Below are 22,006 nucleotides of genomic sequence, written 5' to 3'. Positions count from 1 at the left end.
ATTCTCTGTACGGAAAATAAAAGCAAAAAAGTATAGAAAACGATTGACTCCATGATTAAAACACAATTCAGGGTCTTTATCGATTAACTTTTCATTCCGGAATTTACTGTTTTTATGTTCTCATTGCCCAAAAAAACCCATCATATGAAATCACAGAAACCTACTTATCTCCAGAAATTCTCCCTGTTGAAGATTCAATTAGCCTTGCTCTGTACTCCCTTCGCTCAGCCAATCTGTTCAAAAGTTCATTGTTCTTTTGATAGGGATCATGAAGATTAACTACATATTCTTTTTTCCCTAAAGGCAGAAAACTCGGGTCTCCTGGTTCCTCAATAAAAAGTTTACTCTTCTCTGCCATCTGATGTAAACCAAGCCAACCATAGTGCCATAATAAAAAATGTAAATTATTGGCATCATCTGTGCTTAAATTTTCTCATGGAAAGGATGACAGCTCTCACCAACCAATTTATTTTGTCTTTACATGCTGCATCTACAATAGTTTCCTTCAATTCCTTATTGATTATGATTAGCTCTTGACAGTTTAAAAAAAGAGAAAGAATTGAGTCACAAAAGGACAAATACTGTATGATTCCATGATTGCACTTATATGTAGTAACTAAAGTAGTCAGGTTCATAGAAATAAAAGTAAAATGTGCTTACCAGGGGCTGGGGGGAGGGAGCAAAAGAACTGTTGTTTAATGGGTACAGAATTTTAGTTCCTCCAAGATGAAAAAATTCTGGAGATCTGTTTGACAACAATGTAAGTATAGCTAACACTGCTGAACTGTGTACTTAAAAATGATTAAAATGGTATCTTTTATGTATTTTTTCCAATAAAAAGAATTAATTGAAAAAAGTAAAGGGAAAAGAGTAAAAAAAAAAAGACTTTAAAATTAAGGTGTCTATAATATTAATGAATGCTTTTTACACTTTAGCAGGTATATAAGATTGGCCTGTCCATTAATATCCCCGATAATACGCAGGGTAAAAAGAGATAACAAAATGAAGTACTTAAAACAAGACCCTGCAACACTTAATAAATGCTATTTTTATGATTACTTTTGAAAGTCAGATCGTTTCTGGTATTTTTCCCTGGAATTCAGTCTATCGTATTTGTATCATTTCCTCTCCCACATTATAAATATCCCCATTTTACCCCCACCTTTCAACCCCTTGGTCCCAGGTTTTGCCAGAGTAGATTTTTCAGTCAATTAATTAGAAATGCATGTGAACTCAGAGCTATAGAAAGGAATAATCTGACTTTTGTAAAAGAACTCCAGTGTTATTAAGAAAATAAAACTGGCTATGTTCTACAGTATTTTCCATGCAATGAATCCACTTAGCTTCACAACCTATTAATAATTATTTAGATTCTTTTCCGATTTGGATTCCTTTTATTTCCTTTTCTTCTCTGATTGCTGTGGCTAAAACTTCCAAAACTATGTTGAATAAGAGTGGTGCGAGTGGGCAACCTCGTCTTGTTCCTGATCTTAGTGGAAATGCTTTTAGTTTTTCACCATTGAGGACGATGTTGGCTGTGGGTTTGTCATATATGGCCTTTATTAGGTTGAGGAAAGTTCCCTCTATGCCTACTTTCTGCAGGGTTTTTATCATAAATGGGTGTTGAATTTTGTTGAAAGCTTTCTCTGCATCTATTGAGATGACCGTATGGTTTTTCTCCTTCAATTTGTTAATATGGTGTATCACGTTGATTGATTTGCGTATATTGAAGAATCTTTGCATTCCTGGAATAAACCCCACTTGATCGTGGTGCTTGATCCTTTTAATGTGCTGTTGGATTCTGTTTGCTAGTATTTTGTTGAGGATTTTTGCATCTATGTTCATCAGTGATCTTGGCCTGTAGTTTTCTTTCTTTGTGACATCCTTGTCTGGTTTTGGTATCAGGGTGATGGTGGCCTCGTAGAATGAGTTGGGGAGTGTTCCTCCCTCTGCTATATTTTGGAAGAGTCTGAGAAGGATGGGTGTTAGCTCTTCTCTAAATGTTTGATAGAATTCGCCTGTGAAGCCATCTGGTCGTGGGCTTTTGTTTGTTGGAAGATTTTTAATCACAGTTTCAATTTCAGTGCTTGTGATTGGTCTGTTCATATTTTCTATTTCTTCCTGATTCAGTCTTGGCAGGTTGTGCTTTTCTAAGAATTTGTCCATTTCTTCCAGGTTGTCCATTTTACTGGCACAGAGTTGCTTGTAGTAATCTCTCACGATCTTTTGTATTTCTGCAGTGTCAGTTGTTACTTCTCCTTTTTCATTTCTAATTCTATTGATCTGAGTCTTCTCCCTTTTTTTCTTGATGAGTCTGGCTAATGGTTTATCAATTTTGTTTATCTTCTCAAAGAACCAGCTTTTAGCTTTATTGATCTTTGCTATCGTTTCCTTCGTTTCTTTTTCATTTATTTCTGATCTGATCTTTATGATTTCTTTCCTTCTACTAACTTTGGAGTTATTTTGTTCTTCTAATTGCTTTAGGTGCAAGGTTAGGCTGTTTATTCGAGATGTTTCCTGTTTCTTAAGGTAGGACTGTATTGCTATAAACTTCCCTCTTAGAACTGCTTTTGCTGCAACCCATAGGTTTTGGGTCATCGTGTCTCCATTGTCATTTGTTTCTAGGTATTCTTTGCATACAAGCCACTGTTTCTTTTCTACAATGGTGTGTGCGTTTTTCACCCTTGATTTTGCCACTGCCTTCAATATTTTCTTAATTTTTTCTGAAAGGATTCATAGTTAAAACAACAGCATGTCTGCCAATATTGATCCTTTAACCACTTAATTGATAGTAGTTTGCCTGGGTGTAGAATCCTTGGGTCTGTCTGACTGTCTTCCACTTGAAGTTAACATGTTTTATACTGATTAGATACTTGTAGAATTTTCTGTTTTGAAATTCAGAAATCTTAACATAGATATATACATATATCTCATTATATCCCTGCTACCACTGTTAATCAGGCATTATGTCTCCTGATTTACTATTTGATTTTGAGCACCATGCAGTCTATTTAATTCCTCTAATCTGCAACCATGCTTTACATCTCCAAGGATTCTCTTCCATGCTCAGATTATTTTTCATATCAGTCTCCTGTAGATTTAGCACATTGAAAATTTCATTAAAAACTCAGTTATCAGGTTTCAGCTTAAATGTTATTCCTGAAGTTTAGATCTACATTGTATACTAAGACCTAAGCTATCTAGTTTTTATTTTAGGCTAGTCATAAAAAACCTAGGGAAGCTCTATGGAGGCAAGGAAGTAGTACTTAGATTCTACAGGAGAAGCTCCACTACCCTAGGGATCTTAACTTTTCAATTCAGTCAACTTATCTTAAGAAAAACTTTGCCTACTTTCCAAAATAGTCTCAAGTACCCAGAAATCAGAAAGGAAAGATGAAGCTCCTGGAGCAGTTCCATTACTTAAGGTTGAGAGCAGGTTCTCACAACTTGACAATGGATGTTATAACAAAAGACAACTCTCCCTTCCCCTAATTTAAAGGTGACATTTAAATGAGGTGTAGACATGGAAAGCTACACCTCATTGCCTAGAGGTGTTCTTTAGTTTTGGACATTCATGTAAAGTAGAAGATGTCAATTCTCCATTGATTTCATTTCTCAATATAATCAATTTACATATGGTAGCTCAGTACTAAAAATTAAAACTTTACACATCTAAAGTAAAATCAATAATATGAAATTTTTAAGTATTCGTAAAATATTTAGGTCAAAAGGTTTTCTATCATAAAGTAGCAAATACGAAAATGCAATTTTAATATCTTTAGTAATTGTGAACATCACAATTATTTAGTGACAAACAGTAAATTTAACATTGTAACAACTAAAGGTGGGAGTACAGAGAAGGAAATTTCTTGTAAAAAAAAAAAAATCATTGGTAAAAGGTTTTACTCTTTCTCCTTTGGACTACCACTTAAGCAACAATGCAGTAAAGCAATCCAAGTATTATGCTTAAAAAATAATTGTTCCTGAGATGTGGTAAATTCTTCCATAAAGATTCTCTTTATATTAGAACAAATACAATGAGATAACATTCAGATTCTCTAAAACAGTAATTTATTATAATCCTTATTCTTGAGCCATATACCAAACTCTGTAAAAGACAAAGTGTATCACAAAATTAAGCAAAACCTCTCCCATCCCTCCCCAAAACATTAGCAAGGCTATTAAGAGCTATGATAAAGCAGACACACAGACATAAAATACACAGAAGTTCATTAACACCTAACTACTTAAGCATCTCTTCTACATAAAGTAAAACATGGTCACTGCTCTGAAAGAAAAATTAATGAGAAAGGAAACACGCAAAAAGAGGATCAGAAGGGTGCTGAAAACATCTGAGCTGTAAAGCCTTCCCTGCTGCTGGCAATCCATCAGACTGTGCAAAATAAATGCTATTTCATCTAACCTTTAAAAATCTCTTAGGTTAAACAATACTTTCAAATTCACCAAGCCAAAAAAATAATGGGAAAATTTTAACACTAATATGACAATACTGTTAATCCAGCTATAATATTACTACTAACACTTTTCAATGTAAAGAATACCAAATTGAATATTAACTAGCATTCTGTTTTGTTTTCACTCTAGGGCATTGCTTTTCTTTGCAATAACTCTGGAAGGCTCTACAGTTTGCCACTGACAAAGAGGTCTGAGTGTCACAGAAATACTTCAAACACCCAATGCTGTGGTGGCACGTTCACAGCCCAGGGGTTGGATGCATTTCTTTGTATTATCTACTTCTGAGTCACTGGCACATCTCTAACAGCTTTGCATATTTTCCAATTTTATTTACTTATCTTTGCTTTTCCACATTTTGCCCTTTTGATTGTGGAACTTCTAGGCAGGGATTAATACCAGACCACACTGAGCTTAGTTCTGTTCTTTAGAGAAAGCTGTTAATTCTTTTTTAATAGCGTAGTACATTTCTTGAACACTGGGAACTTCAGTACTTAATGCATACCCAGGTAGTTATCAACTTCAAAACAGATTATGTTCCAAAAGCGTACATGTAAAACTAGGAACAGAACTAGGAACATATTTTCCCATATGATCAACACTGTGAAGGTTGACTAGGATTCGTGACCAGCATTCAAAAATCGACTGAATCCACAATGAAGCTCCTACTGCAAAAGAATCATACAGAGTCAGTGACGGTGTCCGGGGAGCCTGATACGTTCCAAAACAGCGACTGCCCTGGTGGGAAAGCGTGGAAGCCTTTGCATTGCTGTTTCTCTAGACACTCACACTAGAAGTGAAGAAGGAACATGTGCTCAGCAAGAGGGCAGGACTGAGGCAGAAAAGGGAAGGGCAGTCAACCCTAGGTCCTGACTTCATAATTAGTGCCCTCAGAGGCACATTACGATAGGGGAGAACGTGGATTCGGAAGCCAGAATGCCTGGGTTCAAATGCCAATTCTGCCCTCTTGGGCAAGCTACTGAAGCTCCCTGAGCTTCAGTTTCCTGACGGATAAAAGAAAAAAAAGGAATAAGGGCAGCTTCCTCATAGGATTTGTTGTGAAGATTAAATGAGTAAATATATGTAAAGTGCTTAGAACAGGTGACTTGCCCAAAGTGTTGCATGTATTTGTTACTCATTACTTTTCAGAAGTAGAACACACCAGGACTATGCACGGCATTGCCCATGGATCTGCCCATAGTACCCTCCACAATACAGTCTGGAAGATCTTCACAATAAATGTCTTCACAAGGCCACTTCCATCATATAAGGATTTTCAAATTACTTCATGCTTATGTGAAGAGTTGGTCTTCTAAGGTTCTGTTTCAAGTTCTATTGAGCACAGCAATGAAAGAGTACATGTTTTTTAATGCCAGTGGTACTGAAAAAAAAAAAAAGACAGTACTTTTGGCTCAGTGACAAGCAGAGGGGATGAGAAACATCTGGGTTACCCTCTGCTCTTCTGGAGCAGAATGCTCTGAACTGCCTGCTGTGGTTATCTGTACTAAAGTGAATCATCCATTCTATCCATTATCCACTGAGAAAAGAAATCATAGTAGGATGTCTTGGGATTTATTTTTTATCTTATTATAATTTGGAGAATTCTGACAGTGTTTACTGAACTAGAAAAACTCAAGAAAAGGTGCCATCAGTAGAGAAATTATTTGCAAGTGTCCCAATGTTTTATAGTGAAGTCTTGCTTTTCTTTTTAACATATTCTGCAATCTTGCCTCTGTCCACCACCCCCATTCTACTAAAACTATGCCTTCTAAAATATCTGGTGACCTCTACTTGCCACACCCAGCGGACCCCTTTCAGACTTTGGCTTGCCCTCCTCAGCAGTATATGTCACTGTTGGACACTCTGCCCTTTTATTCACTCCAGGTATCTCTGTTAGGCACAGGAACATGTGCCAGGCACTGAAAACACATGGGGGTACAGCATGAACAAGACTATCATGAAAGGCAGAAAGGTAACAAGAAAATAACTGCATAGATATTTTATTACAATCGTGACAAATGTGACTAACAAGAAATACAAGGAGCAGTTAGTACATATACTCAGTATATTTGCCTTAGTGTATTAAAGCAGGAAACCCTAGCCTGGAGGGTCAGAAAAGGTAATATTTAAGGGCAAGCTTGAAGAGTTAGTAGGACTTGACCAGAGGAAGGAGCCAGAAACGGGTTAGGCAGAGAAAACAGCATATGCAAAGGACACAGGCTGAAAGAAGGTTGGTGAGCCTGAAAAACTAAAAGAAGGTCAAACTAAGTGTCACGAGAAGATGATGGGGAGGCAGGGAGAGGCCAGACTTGTTCCAAACTCTATGAGCTCTATCCTTTTAAAAGTAAAATTATATACATTTTCTCCTGTAGCCAAAACTAGAATCTCAGTCTCCAGACATTCAGTTCACCATTCAATGTTTCTTCACACCAACCTGCCCCTACGGAACTATTCTGCAAATGAAGAGTCACTCATTTTTAAATCATTTATCCCATACCCCTTTTTCCTTTCGTACTGTAGTAACTGTGGAGTGGGGGGAGCATCTTACACCAAGCGGCGTCATACCGCTAATTGGCAGCATCTTTTTTAGTGAGACATAAAACAGTGCATTTTTTTTAATCAGTGCCATCTTAGATTTAATTAAATACAAAAGCTACATTTTTTAAGTAAAATATACCTGTGCTAAGTAGGTATTTGTCTGAAGGAAGACAGACTGTTTTGGTACTTTCACAAGTAAAAATAAAAGGTTTCACCTCCATAAAAGCAACTATCAACAATGTGCTCTGTCAGGATCCCTTAGGATTTTAACTGCTTTGATGGGTTCAGATAGGTCAAATTGCTTCTAAAAAGCTGAGTAAATTCCTATAATGCCAAGATGCTGGCTGAAGGTTCTGTGAGACATAAAGAAAAAAGTTCCAACAACTGTAAAGGATGGAGAAAATCAAGACTATCATCATTACGGGGGCGGGGGGGGGGGGATACATAGGAAACACGTGGCTCACTTCTACCACCTTTCCTGGTTCTAAACAATGGAGCATAACCACCAATAGACAGATGGGGATCAAAGCATGAGCGTTAGCTACCTACAATGCCCTCACAGCTTCTGGTAAACTGTGCTGGAGAATGTAGCTTGAGCCTAAGGTCAAAATGAGGCTCCCTATTCACAGAGAGAGCCTTAATTGGTTTACTCACCCAGGGAAGCTGAGACAGGACCAGACATGTGCAGATCAGGCTAGGCCTCACAGGGCCAACCCCCTTGTTCTGCTTTCAGTACTGTGAAGCAGGCAGGGAGAAGAGAACACCTTTACCACCATGAAGCACTCCATGAAAGAGAGTCAGAACAGAGACATGGAGACCAGAAACTTCACCCATATTGTTGTCAAGCTCCCAACTTTACAATTTGTCCTTCTTTTTCCCATGGGGAGAAGATAATAAAGAGAAAGGAGGCACAGACCCTAAGTGGAAGCAGAGTTGTCTTCCTGCATATAGACACAAAGAAGTGAAACCAACATATTCCTGAAAGGCAAAAATATTAGTAATACTACATCCAAGTCTGATCACAGATATCTATCTTTCTACAACTACCTGACTGTGTAAGCTGTGTAATCTGACACTTGATACAACAAAGCCATCGAGATTCATAGGATACACAATCATTACCTTGACAAGGAAGATAAAATCTACTGAGATACCATAAAATACTCCACCTTTAAAGGAGACCGCAGTGACTTCTGCAGCAAAGATATCTGTAATCCTGCTTATTTGCACACACCATCTGCTTTATTAGCATGTCATGTCACAAAGAACTACTCTTGTAATTGCAGGCCTCATTTTATAACACTAGGGGAATATGAAGGTAAAGAAGAGACAATAAGCAGAAAGGGAGAATGGCGAATTTAATTTGTCTTGCCCTACCTTCTTCCCAAAATAATTTAAGTGGCCTCATGTTCAATTGCTTAGCCATTCCAAATTATGTTTTTATGCCCATGTGCTAGGCACAGTGTGCTAGACAATGGAAATAAAACAGTGAAGAAAATATGGCCCCTATTCTAAAGAAACTGACAGTCTTGTAATGGAAGTAATTTGTTAAATATATAGGAAGGAGTAATGGCAGGAATTTTAAAGCTCAGAAGTAGGGACACAAAGCAACCGCTACACAGACTGATGAATGTCCCCCATACCCATTTTTATACTTTTGCATGTGGGTAACAATATATAGTATTTCTTTATGGTTTTCTTACCTTACTATCTATCATTCTGCAACTCATTTTTTCACTGGGCATTATGTTCTTCTATGGTTTTAAATCTATTCCTGTTGAGCTGTATGTGTGTATATACTCTTCTTCTGCTATATAGATAAATGCTATGCACACAAACCATCTGCAACAGTCTTCTGCTATGTGAATAGCACACATTTTATTTACCCTTCCTGACCAATATTTAGGTTTCAGTTCTGCCCTAAAGTAACCTCATTTTAAATATATTTTGAACCTCATTTTAAATATATTTTTGTGACACATGCAAGCTTTTCTCTAGCCCACCTAATCTTTCAGATCTTCAGTTTCCTTTCTCAGTCACTGTGATAAATAAAGGATACAAAGCACTTTGTAAAGTTCTACATAACCTCAAAAAGTTAAACACAGGTTACCATATGACCCAGCAATTCCACTCCTAGATACATAACCAAGAGAAGTGAAAACATACGTTCACACAAAAACAGGTACACGAACATTCACAGCAGTATTGTTTATAATGTCCAAAAAGTAGGAACACCCCAAATGTCCCTCAACTGATGAATAAATAAAATGGGGAATGGTATATCCATACAATGGAATACTATTCAGCAATGAAAATGAGAGAAAGTAGCGAAAGATGTTGCAACACTGATGAAACTTGAAAACATTACATTAAGTGAAAAAAGCCAGTCACAAAATGCCACACATTGTATGACTCCATTTATATGAAATACCCAGAACAGGCAAATTCACAAAGACAGGAAGCACGCTTGTAGTTCCCAGGGACTGGGTGAGGGAGGTGGAGGGGAAATGGAGAGTAATTTCTAATCAGTATGGGATTTCTTTCTGAGGTAATGCAAATCTTATGGAATTAGATAGCGGTGATGTTGGCATAAACTTGTGAATATGTTAAAAATCACTGAACTGTGTACTTTAAAATGGTGAATTTTATGGTATTTTAATTATATCTCAAAAAAGTTCAAAGCTATAAACTTTCCCAGGATACAAAATGTGCATTACACATCTCTGCATTCCCCAAAATATTTTGCATACAGTAGGTTCTCAAGTTATATTTGCTACATCAATATTATGGGCACCAGGGATATTACAGGCACTCATCACTCAAAGTTCATTGGAAACTTCATCCCTAGACTATACCAATTCTTATCTAATCTTTGCCTTTCAGTAAGATGACATGTAGTTCTTATTAAAGAGGGTGGAGGCCATCCTATCATAAGTCAAGTGAATAGTCATAGTGTGCCAAATTATAATACTTGAGGAACAGTGTCTGAAAATCTGCAAAGAATGGAGCCCAGGGAGCTCAGTCAGGCTGGGGGTCTACAACCCCTGCCCTGCCGAGGGTCCTGAGCTTGGCTCCATAACCCTCCCACATACCACCCACACACATGCACAATCTCAACTGTAGAAAAGCCTCATTTTATTATATTAAAAGGAATTACACTTACTGGCAAATCACATAGTCTGTTTTCTATTTTTGGTTAATTTTGAAGCACACCAATTATGTACATCATTATATTGTGTCATAAATTTTTTGTAAATTTTGTGACTATGAAGCTCCAAGGAGAGTTCATTCATTCCTTATTTAAATTACATTGATTAAGGACCTACTATGTTCCGGGCACTATTCTAGGCAATGGGTTCATTCATGGTGAGCAAAGCTCCAGCCCCATCAATCCCTCATAGATGTGAGACAAGTCAAACTGCAGAGTTCATAGCCTGTTGCTCTCAAAACATGGTCAAGTCATCTCACAATTTTTTGATGGTGGAGAAAGCAGACACAAAGAATTAAGAAAAAATGGGAAGAATTAGTATGAATGAGAGTAATCACTGCATTAAAAGGGAGCTTCTCCAGGTTACCATTAGCACAATGTTCATCATTTCATGGCAGTGTATCTATTGCATTTCAGATTTGTGGAGAAGCATCAGAGATGCATGAGATAGCTGAGTTTTCCAACTAGATCTCTAATTAAGCTGATACATGTCAAACAATGTATGCTACTAGAATATTCTGTGGATAAAACTTATGAACTGGAAGGGGGGTCAAAAGAATAAATCTAACTCCAAAGTTTAGCTGATTCGTGTACATCCCTGGATCCTATATTTCTGTTTCTTATCACTGTATTTTTAGTCAGTTGTTTATAGCTCAAAGGGAAATAAATTTAATCACCAAAGAGTGATTCAGACTGCCTTTTCTCAGGTCTCATTCTCCTTGACCTCCATGCAGCACTTGACAATGTCAACCAACAGGTACTTTTTAAGCCCTCTTGTCCCTAAATGCAGAAACTACATGACCTTTCTCTACTCTCTCGTTCTCTCTGCCTTTGCTTTGTCCTACACGATCTTCTCCCTTTTCCCCTTCATTCTTCCCCAGCAGTTCTCAAATGCCAAGCTTCATTTCCATTTTTCTGTAAGATTTTCTCTCTTACAATAACTGTTATTAAAAAGCTCTCCTTATAGTGTTTTGGAAGGGCATTGCCCATTTAATACTTAAAACAACTTTCTGTGCATTAGGTATTTTGTCCTCTACCTTTTCTCTACACCATACAGCCTCTGCTGAAGAGCTTATTTTCACAAAGGAAGGAGAGAGACAAGTGAAGTTAGGAATACGGTTTGACCTGGGTTCAAATTCTTCTACCACTTACTAATTACGTGGCCTCTAGCAGAGCAGTTAAGTAGTTAAGTTGATTGAGCCACAGATCCCTCTTCTATACAATACGTACAGCTGACCCTTAAACATGGGTTTGAGCTGTATGGGTACACTTATACACAGATTTTTTTTTCGGTAAGTACATATATGTACTGTAAATGTATTTCCTCTTATGATTTTCTTAAAACATTTTCTTTTCTCTAGCTTACTTTATTGTAAGAATACAATATTTAATACATACACAAAATATATGTTAATCGACTAGTTTATGTTATTGGTAAGCCTTCCAGTCAGTAGTGGGCTATCAGTAGTTAATTTGGGGGAGGTGTCAAAAGTTATACGCAGATTTTTGACTGAGCAGGGGTTCAGCTCCCCTAACCTCCGCATTGTTCAAGGGTCAACTATATAAAAATACCTTTCCAAACAAATGATGGATTAAATTGTGATGATGATAACTAGCATTTTTTTTGATAACTAGCATTTAAATATTAGTTATTATGTGCTAGATACTGTTAAGCACTTTACACATATTAACTCATTTAAATCTCACAAGAATGCTATTGTACCCCTTTTACAGATGAGAAAATTTAGGCTCAGAGAGCATGTTTATATAGCCCTTATCACAGTAGCTAACAAGCATTCAATAAACAGGGGCTGCTATTATGATTACCTTTAGGCTGTGACTCTCAAACACACATCCCACCAAATATGTACCTTCATTCACTTAAACTCTGCTAGGGGACTTCCACACCGTGTCTCACCAGCATAAACCTAAGGATAACAAGAATCAAACTCCACATTCCATTCCCCTCGTCCCGGCCCAGCCCGACATAAAGCCTGCTTCTCCTGTCCATGCCTCTCAGGTCGGCAGCTGCCGGGGTTCAAGTCACAGTCGCCCTGACGCTCTGCTGTCCCGCTCTGTCTCAGTCCAGCGCCAGTCTGGGTTTCTCCCTACTTGTACCCCTCCTCTTCCCTCCATTTCTACTTCTTTCACCTCTGTCCTGCCGAAGTGCTAAATTCTGAAGCCAATCAAACTGTACTAAATGTATGCTCTGGAATTCCATAATTTATATGAAGTTTGATGAAAACAGGAAGCAGCAACACCTCAAACGCCACCCACAAAGGATGTCTGAAAGGCAACGCAGCAGGAGAAGCAGCAGAACAAGACCACCTACCCGACTGTACAGGCAACCAGACGGCACACACAGGGCAAATATGTGATCAGGTTGTAACCCTGAATATTATTATAACACTCAGGCTCTCAGAGTGACCATGAGTATTATCCAAAAGGCCTTGAACGCACCCAAAACAAACACATAATAAAATCTTAAAAGAGACCATCATATGGGAAAGGTGGGATGAAGGACACGAGGTTTGGTGAAACCTCAGCCAGGCAAAGAACTGGAAAACCACCAACCCACACTGAATGAAAAGGCCCACGTTATGTCAGTCATGGGCAGAAGTGTCAGCTTACATTATCTGGTTCTGTTTTTATGTCGTGAAAAGGAAAGCCAACTCATCTCTCAAGGGTAGGGAGGGAACGGAGCTAACCACGGTAATTCCATTCTTGCAGGTTCCATTTTAGCAGCCTGACAAGCCAGCACTATGTGCCTCCAACTGCCACTAGGGTTGACAGAATCACTTAAGCTAATTAACTAGCTAGGTCTTGGAAATGCAATGGGAACTGTACATCAGCCCTGCTTAATTATTTCAAAACTCGAAACTGCAAAATAAATACTGTAAAGCCTTGGTAAATAAATGGCACTGCCGTTCTATAATGCATTACTATTATCAAATGTTAGTGAATATAGTTGAGTATGCAAAAGCAAATAAAGTTCTAAAAGCAGAATTTAGAAATGCGTATTAAAATAAAACAACTTACAATTCATAAACAGAGCGATCCATAGTACTGTCTGTCCAACATACTAAATGTAAGCAGCTGATTCAAGTACACGTCAAATCGATAAGCTTATACAAACAGGTAATTAAAAAGAATGATCAACTCAACATATAGGAAACAAAAAGTAATTGGCTAAAACCTCCTTGAATAACAAGATTAATGAGATACTCAAATATATTATTTAAATATTATTTTTTCAGTAATTTGTCAAATGGCATGCTGTATGGAATTTGTTCATAAATTTCTTTAGAAATAACCAGAGTGTAAATATTTGTTGTTGTTGTTTGTTTTTTGGGGGTTTTTTTTTGCGGTACGCGGGCCTCTCATCGCTGTGGCCTCTCCCCCTGCGGAGCACAGGCTCCGGACGCGCAGGCCCAGCGACCATGCCCCACAGGCCCAGCCGCTCCACGGTATATGGGATCTTCCCAGACTGGGGCACGAACCCATGTCCCCTGCATCGGCAGGCGGACCCTCAACCACTGCGCCACCAGGGAAGCCCAGAGTGTAAATATTTTTAAAAAATCAATAAAGCCAATGCTCATAATTAAAGACTGAGGATTGATAAGTAGTAATATTAAATAGAGGAAAAGTAACATTTTAGTCATAAAGTGAATTTATTTGAGCCAAAACATGAACTACGGCATTCTCCAAGTCATCACAGTACACTGGCCTTGAGCTGATTCTTTGTAGGTTCTGTCTGTGCTTCCCATCACCTCGCCTCTACCTTTCTCAGAACATTGATAGCGTTGGCTGAGAGCACGACTATGTCTGCCCCTTTCTCCAGAGCCTGGTACCATGCCTGGCCCATGGTAGTCACTCAATAAGGACTAGTTGTAGGATTTGTTACAATTATGCCACAAAAGTAGAAGCTCCTTGAAGGGAAGGACCAATTCTTACAGATCCCTGCATACCCAATGCTAGAACAGTGCCTGACATATAAACACCCAAGAAATGTTTGCTAAATGAAGAATCTTCATTTTCAATTTATATCCAGCTTGAAATTTTATAATATAGGTAAATAAATTATTATGATATACATCACTCACATAAAGCTGGTTTCCTGAAAATAAATCTCCTTTATTAAAGGAGACTGACACACACTGGGATAAACTTATTTCTGTATGTAAACATACTGTCGCTATGTTTATTTTTTCCTCCATTTATCTGTTCTTTCATTCGCATCTTTTAATCACAGATATTTAAGCAGGTTGCTGAGGCCAATCAACCATGGCACTGGTCACAAAAAATACCACTTAGCAGGATGCAAAAATCTGTGCAGACTGGCACCGCGCAAAAGGGCTCAAAGAAGCTTTGTTTTCAATGAGTCATTGAAAGAACAAGTGTTTGGTAATGGCTATCAGCAAAGATTATGCTGTTTGAAAATTCCTTCTGTGATCTACGAAAATTTTAATATGAAGTTCCAGGAAGTCCAGTGAATTCTGAGTAGGTCATAAACTAAGGGAGAAACAAAAGCCAACTTGTAAGGACTTCTTTCACCCTGAGCGTCATTAGTGCAGACAGTAAGCCCTGTCTCTGTTCATTGTGTGTTTTGTTTTTGTTTTTTTCTACCCATATGGAGAGAGAGAGAGCAGTTTCAGGTGAAAGGATAATCTCTGCCCTTCCCTCTAGGATTCTTGATCCTGTTGGCAGCCAATTCTCTGTGCCTCACCAACTCTGCAGTTTACTCAATCTTGCCCACAAGGAGGTAAAATTAGAAGAGGGTATTTTCTGCTTTTCTGTGCTAGTATTATATTACAAATGTACTGTTTGCTCTTATTCTACAAAATGGAAACTCCTCCATTCACTAACGTTCTAAATTCTTTGTGTTTATATCAATGTTTGTATTCATGCACACATAAATCTCCTTATGTTTCTGTGTGTGTGTTTATATGTGGATGTTGTGTGTGGTTTCTCAATCATTCAAAAAGTCTTTGATGACTTTCCCTTAAATACCTCTCCTTATGAAACACATCCAAACACTAGGAGATTGGCTTATATCCTTGTTTAGTACCCTGGGCCGGATGGTAAAGCTGAATGTTTTTATTACGATGTCCACAAAACGATCTATCAAGTAAGAAGCCAAATCAAGTACGAAACCAAAACTTAGGTACATTAATGAACTGGCCCAAGGAAGAGAGAGGTGAGATCTGAACAAGGTCTGTCTGACTCCGGAGTATCTGATCTTGACTTGACAATAACACACCAAGGCAGTGCAGTAGGAGAGGAAAAAATAACCTAGCAAGTTCTCCTCAGACACAAGCAGTACAGAGAGAGAGAAACACGTTTGCTACTTAAGTACAAATCTAGGGTTATTTATATTGTCTGGGCTATCTGAAAAACTTTCCCACAGATATATCTATATAGATATATCTATACATATATCTTTTTTTTTTTTTTTTTTTTTTGCGGTACGCGGGCCTCTCACTGTCGTGGCCTCTCTCGTTGCGGAGCACAGGCTCCGGACGTGCTGGCTTAGCGGCCACGGCTTATGGGCCCAGCCGCTCCGCGGCATGTGGGATCCTCCCGGACCGGGGCACGAACCCGTGTCCCCTGCATCGGCAGGTGGACTCTCAACCACTGCGCCACCAAGGAAGCCCTATACATATATCTTTAATAGAGATTTAAGCCAAGAGTCCAGTGTAATACACACATCCGAGTTCTATGCCAAGATAAGCACACTGAGATGGTAATTGACTGAGTTCGTATTTCAATTCATCAGCTTTTAAATGAGAGCAAAAAAATTCTGGATTAAGTTGTTCTATATTTTGTTTAAAAATTTTAACATTCAAAACTATTCTGAGGAAAACAGTAATGAAACAAAATAAAAAATACTGCTATTAACTTTCTTACAGGGTTAGCTACACAGCCACTACCCTTGAGTCTGCTCTATCAACCCTGCACTGTTTTGCTAAAGTAAGCTTTCTTATAAGCATATCTGATGATGTCACTCTCCTCTCAAAACACTTCTATGTCTACATATTACCCCAACATGGGATAAACTCAAAAAATTTCAAAGGCAAAAGGCAGGTACAACAGTCTAGTATGAGCCTAAGAAAAGGTAGAAATCGTGGGGAATGGAGAGGGTATACACCTGTAAGGGTGTTTTGATACACAATGTTCAAGATAAGCATTAAAACCAGTGGTCAGCCCACTGGCTACTTGTTTCTAATTTGTGCACTTACGGTGTAAAATCTGTACAGCCTTGTTTAGCAATAAGGCTCTGGGTCCTCTGGATGTGGCATGTCCAAGTTTTACTCCTACTTACTCTACCCTCTCCCTCAAACTTCAAGCTCCCATGATAGCAGAATACTCATACAGCCACTAATACCACACTTATTTCTTTCAAAAAGAAATTCCAGGACTAAGGAAAGTTTTACAAATGAGAGAGTTGGAACAGATCCCCTTTAACAAAGAGGATATTAAAACTTCCCAAAGTCATAAAGGTTGCTTATAGGTAGGCCATGATCAGAACCCAAGCCTTTTATCAACTGGTTCAATTTTTTAAATCCAACTGTTTTTGCTCAGAAAGTTTCACATATAGGCAATTCCTCTTATATAAAAGGCTCATCTGAATATTTTCATTTACTTAAGATAAACATTGAAACCTCAATCTTATTATATACATTACGGAACACTAAATTAACAAGTTACTTTATTTTGAATTTCTACCTTTGAAAATACTCCAAAATAGCTCTTCCATTCTTGTCCAGTCAAAACACATTATTTAAACACCAATTACAGCAGCACTTAAAAGGATCCTATATTGTACAACCAGGCAGAATTAAACCATTTACCAAGGCTGCAATTGTTCTAGCTCTGAAGTAACTGAACTCAGTCATGTAAAAACACTGACAAGAATCAACTGGCTTTCAGCCCAGAGAAGCTTTCAAAACCAGTTCAGAAGTATTTAATAATTTTAATGATTTCAAACTCCTTTTCCACTGAATATTACTGTATCCCTAAAATAATGCCAAGCCTAAGAGCAGCCTAATCAGTTGTTTAGATAAACAAAAGTCAACAGACTCTGTTAATAGTAATGCTATCAATTCTCTATTACCTGAGATAAACAGGTAGATATAGATACATACACACATATCGCCTTAATTCAACTTGAAATATACAACTCCAATACCCACACAGATGTGTAGTACTCGTGCTCTCTCAGCAAGAGCATACCAGTAAGCATTCCATATGGAAACACACAACAGTATCAGACTATTTTAACAGATAATAACCACTGGGCTATTTTACATCAAAAAACATATAATATTGAGTCTCCCTTTTTTAATATACCTGTGCTCTTTTCACACTTTACTCAGATAGGTGTCATCTGTCATTTTGCTCATAAGTACAAAGAAATGTTTGTTTACCTAAGTCATTTTGCTGCTACCTAAATAATTGCTCTTTATATTAGAACCGAAATACCTTTTTTCCAGTGGCATTTATGAGTCAGCACCACAAATCAAACAGAAAACACTGTCAAATAGTCATAATATTAAAATAACCTACAGTAGGCAATAATAACTAAAGATTTTCCAGTATTAATTTCCAAACATTTGAAAGAAACAATCATTCATTACTATTATGGGGAAAAAAGTAAAGTAAAATAAAATCACAAAATTTTAGAGGGAATCTTAGGGATCTCCTAATGAGTAAGCTAATGACAGAGATACAGAAATGTTGGTTTACCTAATTTATAATAAACCAAAGTGTACATAATTATCTCTATCAATCAGAAGCCATCACATTTACATAAGAACAAAATACTTTTAGTAAGTTTCCAGTTATAATAGAAAATTAGTATTGAATTTAGAATAGTTTATATTAACTATAAGACTCAATAATGTCGAAACTTAAACACATTGGTTTCTATTTTTAAGCTACACAAATAGTGAAGGGAAAATTGCAAAGAAGAAAACAACATAGTGATCTATTTAAACACCTCAAAATGTCATCATAAAATGGCCCATAAAAAAAAAAACTGCTTCAAATTATCTGCCTTTCACAATGCATATTCTTATTTCACTTGGAAAATTTAATTGTGTTTCACGTATGACCTTTAAAGCATCATTGTCACAGCTTGATAACATCCAAATAATTTCAATAAAACATCTACCACAGATGGGAAGTAATAAAATCATAATAGAAATACTCAAACTTTATAATAGTATCTAGGAGAAATTTCTTTTCTAAAACTTAGTCTTTGTCTCTTCAGAAATGAATATTGTGCTTCCAAGTAAATTTCTTGGGAAGACACAATAAAAACTCTCTGAATAGGCAGACTTCACCATCCTTTATGTCTGATCATTCAGTTCTTCAGTCCTCATTAAATCCTTTCGTAAGAATCTCAGCTAGACCTTACACATATCACCTGCATATCCTACTGAGTGCAAGACACTAAGCCACATGGAGTTTTCCCTTCCTTAAGGTCTTTTTACATTTATTTCCTGAATATTATTTTCTGTAAATGACACAACTTTGTCATTTATGATTCACCTAAAAGCAATAGATCATGCGCCAGACTGAGGTCCATGAGGGTAGGACCCAGTTTTCTGCTTCTTTATATCTCCCACAATAGCTGGTACAAGGTACAAGTACAGCAGGTGTTCATACCTCCTAATTGACAAAAGTGGTAAAGACAGCCACACAAATATATGAGAGCATCAGTATCAATTCCTAGCAAATACCGTGTACTGGTTTTCAAATCCAGATAGTTAAATAAAAATTGAATGGCTACATGTTTGTACAAATGCCATTTGCTCTGACTTAGGTCAATATTCAAATGTTATTTTACATTTTAAGTATTTGAGAAACTAAGGGGTAACTGTTATATTCTAAAACTAGTAGATACAAAATCATTACAAATTGGCAGAACTATTCCCATAGTTCAGATAGGTAAACTACGGCTCAGAGGAGTAATGTAACTGTCCAAAGTATAAGAAGTAAATCCAGAAATCAAAGTTGGGTCTTCACAACCAGTGAACTGTGGCTGGTTCAAGCTACTGTGGCCATAAGCAGCCTTGCTATTTTCCCCAACAAACCATAAAACTGCCATTTTCTCTGCATCCCACATGAAAAGGTCTGGGAGTACCACCTGACTCTACCAACACTGCCTCTCAAAAACGTTTTCCAGTCATATAAACTACCCAGAGGCGGTACTCCCATTATCAACACTCTGTGCTGACACTTCTATTTTAAAAACTCATTCTTTAAAAGAGAAAAACTACAACTGCTTAGATTTTCATTTTCTTAGTTTCCTTTCCCTTCTGATCCTGTCTGCACGATATTATGCTCAAGTCATCTGGATGGTAGTTTTGGGTATTCTCCCAAAATCTCCACTTGATTATTTAAAAAATCTCTTGAATGCTTGAGCAACTGGAGAACATCATGCTTTAAATATGGATTTAATGAGGGCAGCATTTCCTGTATATTTATTGGACTCTTGCTGACAGCGCCTGTATCTTTATTAAACCCCTCAGAGCACATTATGGAGATGAGAGCTGTGAGACTGCAGATGGTGGCAGGGACCTAGGGAGGGCCAGTGTGAGACAACCATTTGTCTCAAAGCAGCAGTACGGCCATCACTTCTTTCATCATTACCCCATCTTGTCCTGATAATGGAGTCTGGGCAAGCTGAGGCAGCCCCATGTGGGACTGGGCAGAGATATCCTCCCTAAGTAATTCCTCTGGTCATAAAAATGGCTTTGAAAGCTGAGGTCAAACTCTTTCATAAAACTCCATTACATAATATTGATAGATTCCCCATCTCATGTGTTAGTGTGAAAGTAACCACAACCATAAAATTTTTTGTTGTGTATATGTTTTTAATAATGTAATAAAACCCCATGAACCCATTATTCCAAAATAAAACTGGCCCTTATTTATAACATACATATTCCTATGTACCCCCATCCCATTCCTAGGCCTGCCTCCACCTTAGGAGACCACTATCTGGAACTACTCATGTATTTCTGGGTGATGAAAATATTTTATATATATGTGTATGTGTGTGTGTGTGTGTGTGTGTGTGTTATGTATATTATGTGCATTTATGTTCTTTTAGTTGTTTCTAAGTTTATAAAATGGGTACATGATATATGTAATATTCATGGACTTATTGTTTCACTTGCTATTAAAATTCACCCATATGGCGGGGGGGGGAGGAATGGCAGTTTCATTGATGAAACTAAATGAAAACTCAAATCCAAGTAAAGAACACCAGTAAAGGAAACTACAAAGGTAAATATAAAAGACAATAATTATATTTTGGGGGGATAAAAGGTGTAACAACTTTCATCTATTTGATTTGAAAGGCAACTGTATAAAACAACAATTATAAAGACTTTAATGGGCTTATAATGTATAAAGATGTAATTTGTAAAATAAAAATAGCATAAGGGTGAGGGAAAGGGTTAGAGCTATATTAGAGCAAGATTCTGTACTACTGAAATTATGTGAGGATTAATATGAAGCGGGCTGTTTTAAATTAAGATGTTAATTGTAATCCCCAAGATAACAACTAAGAAAATAACATATATATGGGAGAAAAAACAATCTACCTAACACAAAAGGCATGAGAGAGCAATGGATGAACCAAAAAGATGACATGTAGAAAACAAATGGTAGATATTTATCTTACCTTATCAGTAATTATAATAAATGTAAATGTATTAAACACTAAAATCAAAAACCAGATTAACTGTATGGATTTTTTTAAAATGACTCAACTATATGCTATCAAAAGAGACTCAAATTAGATTGAAAGACACAAGTCGAAAACAAAAGGATAATGATGAATCACGCTAACAGTAAGCAAAGTAGAGCTATACCAATATCAGACAAAAAAGACTTCAAGACAAAAATGTTACTAGAAAAAAAAGGGAAATTTTGCAACAAAAGGGTCAATTCAGAAGGAAAGATAACAATTATAAATGTTTATGAACCTAGTAACAGAACCCCAAAATACACGAAACTAAAACTGACAAAACTAAAGAGAGAAATAGACAATTCAACAATAATAGTGGAACATGTCAATACTCCACTTTCAACAATGGATAGAAACAAGCAGAAAGATCAACAAGGAAATGGAAGACTTGAAAAACACTACCAACCAACTTACTTTAACAAACATCTATAGCACACTCCACTCAACAACAGAAAAAGAGACATTCTTCTCAAGTACACATAGTACGTTCTCCAAAATAAGCCACATGCTAGGCCAATTTTAAAAAAAGCATTAATAAATTTAAAAGGATTGAAATTATACAAAGTATATTCACCAACCATAATGGAGTTAAATTAGATATAAACAATAAAAGAAAATTTAGAAAAATCCACAAATATTTGGAAATTAAACAACACATTTCTAAATAACAATAGGTCAAAGAAAAAAATTAGAGTGGTAATTAGCAAGGATTTTGATATCAGCAGAAATAAAAACACATCAGGTCAAAATGCATGGGACACAGTTAATGCAAGACTTAAAGGAAACTTTATAGTGTTAAATGCCTATATTAGTAAAGAAGACGACCTCAAATCAATAATCTAAGCACTTCCCTTCAAAATGTAGGAGGAAAAAAGGAAAACACATTGAAGACAATCATAAAGAAGGAAATAATAAAGATGAGAATGGAAATTAAAGAACTATGAAACAGAAAAATAAATTTTCTAAGATAAATTTAAAGAACCAAAAGTAAGTTCTTTAAAAATATCAACAAAATTGACAAACCC

At 36.9% G+C, this 22,006-nt stretch overlaps 1 protein-coding gene across 1 annotated transcript in view; it reads right to left on the bottom strand.

Moving 5' to 3' along the window:
• The window catches only part of SDK1 (sidekick cell adhesion molecule 1), a gene marked incomplete at both ends in the record, with an annotated part of 814,918 nt that overhangs the window by 705,018 nt on the left and 87,894 nt on the right, over positions 1–22,006 (bottom strand). The gene's annotated exons all lie outside the window — the stretch shown is intronic.

This window comes from Grampus griseus, assembly GCF_964374135.1.
Source record: "Grampus griseus genome assembly, chromosome: 14".
Classification (NCBI taxonomy): Eukaryota; Metazoa; Chordata; class Mammalia; order Artiodactyla; family Delphinidae; genus Grampus; species Grampus griseus.
This window is presented reverse-complemented; position numbering and strand designations above follow the sequence as displayed.